The 12500-nt window shown below is 41.3% G+C and overlaps 1 protein-coding gene across 2 annotated transcripts in view; it reads right to left on the minus strand.

The window, feature by feature from the left end:
- Positions 1-10855: 10855 nt before the first annotated feature.
- LOC133604014 (solute carrier family 2, facilitated glucose transporter member 1-like) overlaps positions 10856-12500 on the minus strand; it is a 46791-nt gene continuing 45146 nt past the window's right edge. The window contains exon 12 of one of the 2 annotated variants that reach the window (XR_012050392.1): positions 10856-11161. The gene's annotated coding sequence lies outside the window, so the exon portion shown is untranslated. The other variant, XR_012050391.1, reaches the window with a different exon arrangement.

Raw genomic sequence — 12500 nt, forward strand, 5'->3', positions numbered from 1 at the left:
CAAGAACACACACACACACACACACACACACACACTTTTTTCCTATCTTTCACAAAATAAATGCAAACATTTAAGCAGCATAAAGTGCAAATGTAGTTATTTTCTTACCTTCCTCAGATGAATTGTGTCTGAGAAGAACACAGAAGCACAGAAGGACTCTCCACATCTCCACGCTGACACTGACACTGGGAGAAGAGTGAGAAGTGTGTGTGTGTGTGTGTGTGTGTGTGTGTGTGTGTGTGTGTGTGTGTGTGTGTGTGTGTGTGTGTGTGTGTGTGTGTGTGTGTGTGTGTGTGTGTGAGGGGGCGGAGTCTATGTGCAGGAGAAGGATGAAGGATAGGAGAGAAGGAGGCGGTGTAACATTTACAAAGCAATGTCAACAAAATGCCATCGCCGTGGCAATTGTTTTTATTCCATGATAAATAAATATATATATTTTTAATGAACGCAAGCATCCCTCACAAAGTTGTTTTTAACCTTTGAAGACGCCAAATGTGAATAAATGTGAATAAAGGGGAAACAATTTTAATAAATGTGAATAACTATGAATAAAAGTGAATAAAGGTGAAAAAAGGTGAATAAAGGTGATTAAATGTGAATAAATGTGAATAAATGTGAATAACGGTGAATAAAGGTGAATAGATGTGAATAAATGTGAATAACTATGAATAAAGGTAAATAAAGGTGAATAGATGTGAATAAATGTGAATAAATGTGAATAAAGGTGAATATATGTGAATAAATGTGAATACATGTGAATAACTATGAATAAAGGTGAATAGATGTGAATAAAGGTGAATATATGTGAATAAAGGTAACTAAAGGTGAATAAAGGTGAATAGATGTGAATAAATGTGAATGCATGTGAATCAACGTAAATAAAGGTGAATAGATGTGAATATATGTGAATAAAGGTGAATAGATGTAAATAAATGTCAATAACTGTGAATAAATGTGAATAAAGGTGAATAAAAGTGAATAACGTCGAATAACGTCGAATAAATGTGAATAAATGTGAATAACTATGAATAAAGGTAAAAAACGGTGAATAAATGTGAATAGATGTGAAATAAAGGTGAATAAATGTGAATAAAAGGTAAATAAAGGTGAATAAATGTGAATAAAGGTAAATAAAGGTGAATAGATGTGAATAAATGTGAATACATGTGAATAAAGGTGAACAGATTTGAATAAATATGAATAAAGGTGAATAGATGTGAATAAATGTCAATAAATGTGAATAAAGGTGAATAAAGGTGAATAACGTTGAATAACATTGAATAAAGGTGAATAGATGTGAATAAAGGTGAATAGATGTGAATAAATGTGAATAAATGTGAATAAATGTGAATAACTGTGAATAACTATGAATAAAGGTAAATAAAGGTGAATAGATGTGAATAAAGGTGAATAGATGTGAATAAATGTCAATAAATGTGAATAAAGGGGAATAAAGGTGAATAACGTTGAATAAAGGTGAATAAAGGTAAATAAAGGTGAATAGATGTGAATAAAGGTGAATAGATGTGAATAAATGTCAATAAATGTGAATAAAGGGGAATAAAGGTGAATAACGTTGAATAAAGGTGAATAAATGTGAATACATTTGAATAACTATGAATAAAGGTGAATAAATGTAAATAAATGTGAATAAATGTGAATAAATGTGAATAACTATGAATAAAGGTAAATAAAGGTGAATAAAGGTGAATAAAGGTGAATAAAGGTGAATAGATGTGAATAAATGTGAATAAAGGTGAATAAATGTGAATAACTGTGAATAAAGGTGAATAAATGTGAATAACGGTGAATAAATGTGAATAACGGTGAATAAAGATGAATAAAGGTGAATAGATGTGAATACATGTGAATAAAGGTGAATAAATGTAAATAAATGTGAATAACTGTGAATAAAGATGAATAAAGGTGAATAAAGGTGAATAAATGTGAATAACGGTGAATAAAGGTGAATAGATGTGAATAAATGTGAATAACGGTGAATAAAGGTAAATAAAGGTGAATAAAAGTGATTAAATGTGAATAAATGTGAGCACACGCTGCCTGTTTCAGCCCGGTGGCGCCCTCTAGTGGACACTTTTAGAACTTCATGTTGTTGATGCTCCACTTTGTTTACCCTCCACTTCACTAAACACCTGCAGCTGATTCGTGGGGCCCCGCTGACACAATGTGGGGCCTCCGGGGCCGAGGAGTGTCGCTATAAAAAAGTGTTATATTGAAATAAGCATCACAAAAAGTATTTATTTACTTACTATTTGTAAGTAAATACTGTTTGTTACTATTACTGTTAAAACAGTTACAGTTACTATAATTATTACAATTACTGGTATTGTTACAAATACTGTCTTTGTTCTTTGTAATGTTAACGACCTAGTTACAGTTACTATTATTATTACAAATACTGTTTTAGTTACTTTTACTGTTTTAACAAGTTCCAATTACTGTTATTGTAACAAGCAGAGTTACAGTTACTGTACTGTTATTATTACAATTACTGCTTACACTTCAACTTATTGTTACTTTTACGGTTCATTTAGAAGTTACTGGTATTTGTCTACTTGGTTATTGCTACATTTAAATAGTGTTACTGTTCCAATGCATTTATTTTCTACCGCTTGTCCCTCTCGGCTATAGTTACAAACACTGTCACCATTACTTTTACTCCTAAAAATACTGTTACAGTTATTGTTACCATTACTGTTATTGTTACAGTTGGTTATTGCTACATTTAGTTACTTTTACTAGTAATGTTGTTGTTACAGTTACTGTTGGTGTTACAGTTAGTTACTGTTTTAGTTACTTTTACTGTTAAGAACACTGTAACAGTTACTATTTACTATATGTATTTATTTATTATACATTTACTGTTACTGTTACAGTTGATTGTTGTTACATTTAGTTATTGTTAAAGTTACAAATACTTTTTGTTATTCTTATTGTCATGACTTGGTCCGGGGTGTGTGCTTTTCCAGGATGCAACGGAAAGTTGGCTCGTGCGAGACGGGAATGAAGGTACATGATTTATTATTATCAAAAAAAGGAATAAATGAAAGCGCGCACAGTGGCGGAGAATAAACTATGAAACCAAAAGACTATAGCAAAAAAGTACAAACAAAAAACACGCACAATGGCGGAGAACAAACTATGAAACCAAAAAGACTATAAATATGGAACAAAAACTTACTTGGCTTGGACAAAAATAGTTGCTTGAGGAATTGACATGGAAAGAAGTATCAGGCATGAACAGAGCATAAATGTGTTGAGGTCGTCAGGACGAACAACAGAAAATGAATGAACTTAAATACTATGGACATGATTAGTGAAAGCAGGTGCATGACTCAAAACATGAAACAGGTGCGTGACGTGACAGGTGAAAACTAATGGTTGCTATGGTGACAAACAAGAGTGCACAATGAGTCCAAACGTGGAACAGGTGAAACTAATGGGTAATCATGCAAACAAGACAAGGGAGTGAAAAGCCAGAAACTAAACAAAACATGACTTAGAACAAAACATGATTACACAGACATGACAGAGCCCCTCCCTTAAGGACAGATACCAGATGTCCATAAAAAAAATAAGAGTCATGGGAGGGCGGGAGGGGGACATGGCGGTGGGTCGCCAGACCACGTGTCCCCGTAACCACCGGGGCAGAGTTAGGTGGCGGCGGCGAGTGGAACGCCGCTGCAGCAGGCGAGGCGGGCGCCCAGGGAATGGCCACATTCGTGGCCGACTGGGAGGTGGGCGCACTTGGCGTGGCGGGCGACCAGGTAGCGGCCATATCCGTGGCCGACGAGGAGGGAGGCGCGTCGTCATCGTAGCAAACGTGGCTTGGCGTGGTGAGTCAGGCGGCGAAGCTCGGCGTGGCGCGTCAGGCGGCGAAGCTCGATGTGGCGCGTCAGGCGGCGAAGCTCGACGTGGGTCTTGGTCTTGGCGTGGGTCTTGGTCTTGGCGTGGGTCTTGGTCTTGGTCTTGGCATGGCGGGTCTTGTTTTTGGCATGGCGGGTCTTGGTTTTGGCATGGCGGGTCTTGGTCTTGGCATGGCGGGTCTTTGTCTTGGCATGGCGGGTCTTGGTCTTGGTCTTGGCATGGCGGGTCTTGGTCTTGGCATGGCGGGTCTTGGTCTTGGCATGGCGGGTCTTGGTATGGCGGGTCTTGGTCTTGGCATGGCGGCACTTGGCGTCTTAGAGCTGCGACTGGCGGCACTTGGCGTCTTGGAGCTCCGACTGGCGGCACTTGGCGTCTTGGAGCTGCGACTGGCGGGACTTGGCGTGGAGGGTCTTGGTCTTGGACTTGGCATGGAGGGTCTTGGTCTTGGACTTGGCGTGGAGGGTCTTGGTCTTGGCGTGGAACTTGGCGTGGTGGAGCTGGTGCTAGCCTTGGTGCGGCAACTGGTGCGGCGACAGGTGCTAGCCGTGGTGCTGCGACAGGTGCAGCGACAGGTGTTAGCCTTGGAGCAGCTAGCCGTGGTGCTAGCCTTGGAGCAGGTGGAGGTGGCCTAGCTGGGGGTTGCGGCTTGGCATGGCGAAAGACTGGTGGTGGCGGCCGTGCTGGAGGCTGTGGCTTGACATCGTGCTGCTGAGCCACCCCACCTGAACAATTCCCAGCCCTAGCCCCCCCCCCTCAAGGGGCGGATACCAGACGCGCTCCCTGCGGTCTGGAACTCTCTGTAGGGGTGGGCTGAGGAGGGCAGAAACTTCCCCATTAAATTGTCCAAATTGTCTTTCTTGTGCCTGGGATTGAGTGGGTGAAAAAAAATTGTTTTGTGTCTTGGGTGTGGCTTGAGTCCTGGGGAGCGGGGAATCAAAAGAAAAATAATTCAGAAAAAAAAAATCCTGGTTTTTGACGTCATCAGGGCGAAGCCGGGCTGGCTGCTGCTTGTTTCCGCCCGGAGGGGGAGGGGCATGTGGGAGCGGCGTGTCCTGCAGGCTCGCGGAAGTTCTTCCTGACGTCCTTCGTCTTTGGCGGCGCTTCCGTGGCTGAGGTGACGCTGTGTCGTCCTGGGACCAAATGAAGTCTCTATACTCCATGGAGGAGTAGCGCCGCGTTTCCTCCTCCATCGCGCACAGGACCGCCCAAGAAGCCTCGTCAAAAATGTCCAACTCTCGTGCGGAAAAGCGAGTCTGCTGACGACCTACTGTCATGACTTGGTCCGGGGTGTGTGCTTTTCCAGGATGCAACGGAAAGTTGGCTCGTGCGAGACGGGAATGAAGGTACATGATTTATTATTACTGTTGGTGTTACAGTTAGTTACTGTTTTAGTTACTTTTACTGTTAAGAACACTGTAACAGTTACTATTTACTATATGTATTTATTTATTATACATTTACTGTTACTGTTACAGTTGATTGTTGTTACATTTAGTTATTGTTAAAGTAACAAATACTTTTTGTTATTCTTATTGTCATGACTTGGTCCGGGGTGTGTGCTTTTCCAGGATGCAACGGAAAGTTGGCTCGTGCGAGACGGGAATGAAGGTACATGATTTATTATTATCAAAAAAAGGAATAAATGAAAGCGCGCACAGTGGCGGAGAATAAACTATGAAACCAAAAGACTATAGCAAAAAAGTACAAACAAAAAACACGCACAATGGCGGAGAACAAACTATGAAACCAAAAAGACTATAAATATGGAACAAAAACTTACTTGGCTTGGACAAAAATAGTTGCTTGAGGAATTGACATGGAAAGAAGTATCAGGCATGAACAGAGCATAAATGTGTTGAGGTCGTCAGGACGAACAACAGAAAATGAATGAACTTAAATACTATGGACATGATTAGTGAAAGCAGGTGCGTGACTCAAAACGTGAAACAGGTGCGTGACGTGACAGGTGAAAACTAATGGTTGCTATGGTGACAAACAAGAGTGCACAATGAGTCCAAACGTGGAACAGGTGAAACTAATGGGTAATCATGCAAACAAGACAAGGGAGTGAAAAGCCAGAAACTAAACAAAACATGACTTAGAACAAAACATGATTACACAGACATGACAGAGCCCCTCCCTTAAGGACAGATACCAGATGTCCATAAAAAAAATAAGAGTCATGGGAGGGCGGGAGGGGGACATGGCGGTGGGTCGCCAGACCACGTGTCCCCGTAACCACCGGGGCAGAGTTAGGTGGCGGCGGCGAGTGGAACGCCGCTGCAGCAGGCGAGGCGGGCGCCCAGGGAATGGCCACATTCGTGGCCGACTGGGAGGTGGGCGCACTTGGCGTGGCGGGCGACCAGGTAGCGGCCATATCCGTGGCCGACGAGGAGGGAGGCGCGTCGTCATCGTAGCAAACGTGGCTTGGCGTGGTGAGTCAGGCGGCGAAGCTCGGCGTGGCGCGTCAGGCGGCGAAGCTCGATGTGGCGCGTCAAGCGGCGAAGCTCGACGTGGGTCTTGGTCTTGGCGTGGGTCTTGGTCTTGGCGTGGGTCTTGGTCTTGGTCTTGGCATGGCGGGTCTTGTTTTTGGCATGGCGGGTCTTGGTTTTGGCATGGCGGGTCTTGGTCTTGGCATGGCGGGTCTTTGTCTTGGCATGGCGGGTCTTGGTCTTGGTCTTGGCATGGCGGGTCTTGGTCTTGGCATGGCGGGTCTTGGTCTTGGCATGGCGGGTCTTGGTATGGCGGGTCTTGGTCTTGGCATGGCGGCACTTGGCGTCTTAGAGCTGCGACTGGCGGCACTTGGCGTCTTGGAGCTCCGACTGGCGGCACTTGGCGTCTTGGAGCTGCGACTGGCGGGACTTGGCGTGGAGGGTCTTGGTCTTGGACTTGGCATGGAGGGTCTTGGTCTTGGACTTGGCGTGGAGGGTCTTGGTCTTGGCGTGGAACTTGGCGTGGTGGAGCTGGTGCTAGCCTTGGTGCGGCAACTGGTGCGGCGACAGGTGCTAGCCGTGGTGCTGCGACAGGTGCAGCGACAGGTGTTAGCCTTGGAGCAGCTAGCCGTGGTGCTAGCCTTGGAGCAGGTGGAGGTGGCCTAGCTGGGGGTTGCGGCTTGGCATGGCGAAAGACTGGTGGTGGCGGCCGTGCTGGAGGCTGTGGCTTGACATCGTGCTGCTGAGCCACCCCACCTGAACAATTCCCAGCCCTAGCCCCCCCCCCTCAAGGGGCGGATACCAGACGCGCTCCCTGCGGTCTGGAACTCTCTGTAGGGGTGGGCTGAGGAGGGCAGAAACTTCCCCATTAAATTGTCCAAATTGTCTTTCTTGTGCCTGGGATTGAGTGGGTGAAAAAAAATTGTTTTGTGTCTTGGGTGTGGCTTGAGTCCTGGGGAGCGGGGAATCAAAAGAAAAATAATTCAGAAAAAAAAAATCCTGGTTTTTGACGTCATCAGGGCGAAGCCGGGCTGGCTGCTGCTTGTTTCCGCCCGGAGGGGGAGGGGCATGTGGGAGCGGCGTGTCCTGCAGGCTCGCGGAAGTTCTTCCTGACGTCCTTCGTCTTTGGCGGCGCTTCCGTGGCTGAGGTGACGCTGTGTCGTCCTGGGACCAAATGAAGTCTCTATACTCCATGGAGGAGTAGCGCCGCGTTTCCTCCTCCATCGCGCACAGGACCGCCCAAGAAGCCTCGTCAAAAATGTCCAACTCTCGTGCGGAAAAGCGAGTCTGCTGACGACCTACTGTCATGACTTGGTCCGGGGTGTGTGCTTTTCCAGGATGCAACGGAAAGTTGGCTCGTGCGAGACGGGAATGAAGGTACATGATTTATTATTACTGTTGGTGTTACAGTTAGTTACTGTTTTAGTTACTTTTACTGTTAAGAACACTGTAACAGTTACTATTTACTATATGTATTTATTTATTATACATTTACTGTTACTGTTACAGTTGATTGTTGTTACATTTAGTTATTGTTAAAGTAACAAATACTTTTTGTTATTCTTATTGTCATGACTTGGTCCGGGGTGTGTGCTTTTCCAGGATGCAACGGAAAGTTGGCTCGTGCGAGACGGGAATGAAGGTACATGATTTATTATTATCAAAAAAAGGAATAAATGAAAGCGCGCACAGTGGCGGAGAATAAACTATGAAACCAAAAGACTATAGCAAAAAAGTACAAACAAAAAACACGCACAATGGCGGAGAACAAACTATGAAACCAAAAAGACTATAAATATGGAACAAAAACTTACTTGGCTTGGACAAAAATAGTTGCTTGAGGAATTGACATGGAAAGAAGTATCAGGCATGAACAGAGCATAAATGTGTTGAGGTCGTCAGGACGAACAACAGAAAATGAATGAACTTAAATACTATGGACATGATTAGTGAAAGCAGGTGCGTGACTCAAAACGTGAAACAGGTGCGTGACGTGACAGGTGAAAACTAATGGTTGCTATGGTGACAAACAAGAGTGCACAATGAGTCCAAACGTGGAACAGGTGAAACTAATGGGTAATCATGCAAACAAGACAAGGGAGTGAAAAGCCAGAAACTAAACAAAACATGACTTAGAACAAAACATGATTACACAGACATGACACTTATTGTTTCTGTTATTGCTAATGTTAATGTTCCAGTTACTGTTACTGTTAAAAACACTGTTACAGTTACTATTATTGTTACATTTACTGTTACTGGTGTCAAATGTTACCGTTAATGTTTCCGTTACAATTACTGTTACAGTTGTTGATTGCTATATTTAGTTGTGTTACTGTTACTTGGTACTGTTAAAACTGTTACATGTACTGTTTATTATTGCAGCTACAGTTACTGTAACCGTTAGTTAGTAACTTTCATTGTTACTGTTCATGTTGCAGTTAGCTATTCTTAGTTTGTTATTGTTACTCCTTGTGTTACTTTTACCGTTACAACACAGTTACTATTATTATTCCAGTTACTGTTATTATTACAAACACTGTTACCGTTACTGTTGTTATTGTAATTGCTATTAATGTTACTGTTTACACTTAGTAATTGTTACTGTTACAAATAGTTTTTTTAAGTGTGTTAAAATTACTTTTTGATCCCTCGGGTGGTACTGCATCAAAAAGCGACATATGTGTGTAAAGGATATCACCACATGGGCTCAGGAACACTTCAGAAACCCACTGTCAGTAACTACAGTTGGTCGCTACATCTGTAAGTGCAAGTGAAAACTCAAATATGCAAAGCAACAGCCATTTATCAACAACACCCAGAAACGCCGCCGGCTTTGCTGGGCCCGAGCTCATCTAAGATGGACTGATGCAAAGTGGAAAAGTGTTCTGACGAGTCCATATTGGAAATTGTTTTTGGAAACTGTGGACGTCGTGTCCTCCGGACCAAAGAGGAAAAGAACCATCCGGATTGTTCTAGGCACAAAGTGTAAAAGGCAGCATGTGTGATGGTATGGGGGTGTATTAGTGCCCAAGACATGGGTAACTTACACATCTGTGAAGGCGCCATTAATGCTGAAAGGTACATACAGGTTTTGGAGCAACATATGTCAACATCCAAACAACGTTATCATGGACGCCCCTGCTTATTTCAGCAAGACGATGCCAAGCCACGTGTTACATCAACGTGGCTTCGTAGTAAAGGAGTGCGGGTACTAGACTGGCCTGCCTGTAGTCCAGACCTGTCTTCCATTGAAAATGTGTGGCGCACTTTACAGTCTATTCAATTGAATATAAGTTGAAAAGGATTAACAAATCATTGTATTCTGTTTTTATTTACCATTTACACAACGTGACAACTTCACTGATTTAGGGTTTGGTAGAAAGAAGACGCACTAAAATGTCAGACACTGATTTAATAGAGTAAAGTAACGATTTATTAAATGTTGGTATCATTAAGAGCAGCAAAATGATGTTTTAAACGTATCATCAATGGAAAAAAGAATCTTCTTTCTGGTGTCTCAAAGCACTTTTGTGCCAAAATCCTTCCCACTCACACTATCCTAACCACCAAACAGGATTAAAGCAGAAGACTTTAATGTGTTGCTCTTCTTCAATATTTCATCTTTCTGTTTGAACATGAATCATATTTTCACTTTCACTTTAGTTGTTCTCCAGTGAGCATCATGCAGGTTGTTGGCGTCACCACTAAAAATGAAACCTTTCAACAATACCTGCTGAAAAATATCACTGCATCAAAGTATCACACACACAAAAAAAGTGCATGCAAAATATTGAAGTCATTAAAATGAGACATTTATTTCCATTGTAGTTCAGCAATGTAACAGGAAATGTAACAACAGTGTAACAGGAAACAGTCTGATGGAACACATATTGATATAAAAATAAAAGCACGAAGCAAAACACACATTGTTATACTGTACAGTGAAATACTGTTATATTGTAATGCGTATATATATATATATATATATATATATATATATATATATATATATATATATATATATATATACATACATACATACATACAGGTAAAAGCCAGTAAATTAGAATATTTTGAAAAACTTGATTTATTTCAGTAATTGCATTCAAAAGGTGTAACTTGTACATTATATTTATTCATTGCACACAGACTGATGCATTCAAATGTTTATTTCATTTAATTTTGATGATTTGAAGTGGCAACAAATGAAAATCCAAAATTCCGTATGTCACAAAATTAGAATATTGTGTAAGGCTAATACAAAAAAGGGATTTTTAGAAATGTTGGCCAACTGAAAAGTATGAAAATGAAAAATATGAGCATGTACAATACTCAATACTTGGTTGGAGCTCCTTTTGCCTCAATTACTGCGTTAATGCGGCGTGGCATGGAGTCGATGAGTTTCTGGCACTGCTCAGGTGTTATGAGAGCCCAGGTTGCTCTGATAGTGGCCTTCAACTCTTCTGCGTTTTTGGGTCTGGCATTCTGCATCTTCCTTTTCACAATACCCCACAGATTTTCTATGGGGCTAAGGTCAGGGGAGTTGGCGGGCCAATTTAGAACAGAAATACCATGGTCCGTAAACCAGGCACGGGTAGATTTTGCGCTGTGTGCAGGCGCCAAGTCCTGTTGGAACTTGAAATCTCCATCTCCATAGAGCAGGTCAGCAGCGGGAAGCATGAAGTGCTCTAAAACTTGCTGGTAGACGGCTGCGTTGACTCTGGATCTCAGGAAACAGAGTGGACCGACACCAGCTGGACTGCTGCTGAGTGGTCCAAAGTCATGTTTTCTGACGAAAGCAAATTTTGCATTTCCTTTGGAAATCGAGGTCCCAGAGTCTGGAGGAAGACAGGAGAGGCACAGGATCCACGTTGCCTGAAGTCTAGTGTAAAGTTTCCAAAGTTGGGGTGCCATGTCATCTGCTGGTGTCATCAACCGTTTGTCCTTTTTGAGGTTGCGGGGGGTGCTGGAGCCTATCTCAGCTGCATATATATATATATATATGTATGTATAATCTTGCAAGCGAGTAACAACCTCTGATTAATCATGATTAATCCAAATTCAAACATGTGATTAATCCTCTTTTTAAAAACTTATCATTTGGCAGCACTAATGGTTTGTACAATTATAAGATTATTTTATAATGTTGTTTATCCACAAATGATTTATTGTTTATTAATGTAGTTTTATGTTTCAGTGTTAAAAAGCAAACAGTGTTAGCTTTATTTGAGAACAAAACAAACTTTAAAACTAAAGTTCATGCTTGATTGAAATAGCGGCGATACTGATAGTCGATACCAGATTGATAACATTTTCAGGAAATGTAACAATCACAATATAATTTTGTCAAAAGTGCAAAATAACGACAAAAAAACCAACAACAAAGTAACGACAAATGAAATACATGTTGTGTAAAGAATCTGTTGTGCAAATTTTATTATCATTTTGTGAAAAAGCAAACATGATAAAGACACATTTAACACTTTTAAAAAATGTAGTCCAGATTAAAAACAATTTTTTTGTCGTCGTTCATGTTCATAAAGATAAAATGTTTTGCAGAGGTGCACTTATAACAATTTTACAGACACATGACACTGTTTTAAAATATTATAATTGAGAAGCACTGGTTAACGTCTGATTGGAATGGTGGCCGATACTGAAAGTCGATACCAAACTGATACGTTTAACTTGAAATGTTCTGATCATTGAATAATCGTATAATTTGCGCAAAAATAACTCCGTATTTCAAGTCAGGGGAATCAGGCAGGTGTCGACTATCCGTATCGCCCACCAATGAATCGGAAACTAACTTCAGCCTAAAACTCTAACAATATGAGCAGATTATTAAACGTACCTAAATCGTGATTCTTAAACTGGATTTTACTCCATGAAAAATCACTTAATTGAAAAATGCAAACACAGTGTTACTGTTCAAACGTGGCCAAAATATTAAATATACTTGTTACTAAAAAAAATTTTTTTTTTAAATAAAAAAATAAATAAATACAACTCTGCCTTGTTTCTAACGATTACTTAAACCTACTGTGCTACTGTGTTTCGATGTCGGTCATTATGGCTGTGATGTTGCAAGGTTTAACTTTTTTTATTTTGTATAAAAAGAAAAAGCAAACATTAAAAAACAGAAAAATTGAGTGTAGTTAAAAAAAAAATAATTAT

The sequence above is a fragment of the Nerophis lumbriciformis genome, linkage group LG04 (genome assembly GCF_033978685.3).
Source record: "Nerophis lumbriciformis linkage group LG04, RoL_Nlum_v2.1, whole genome shotgun sequence".
Lineage (NCBI taxonomy): Eukaryota > Metazoa > Chordata > Actinopteri > Syngnathiformes > Syngnathidae > Nerophis > Nerophis lumbriciformis.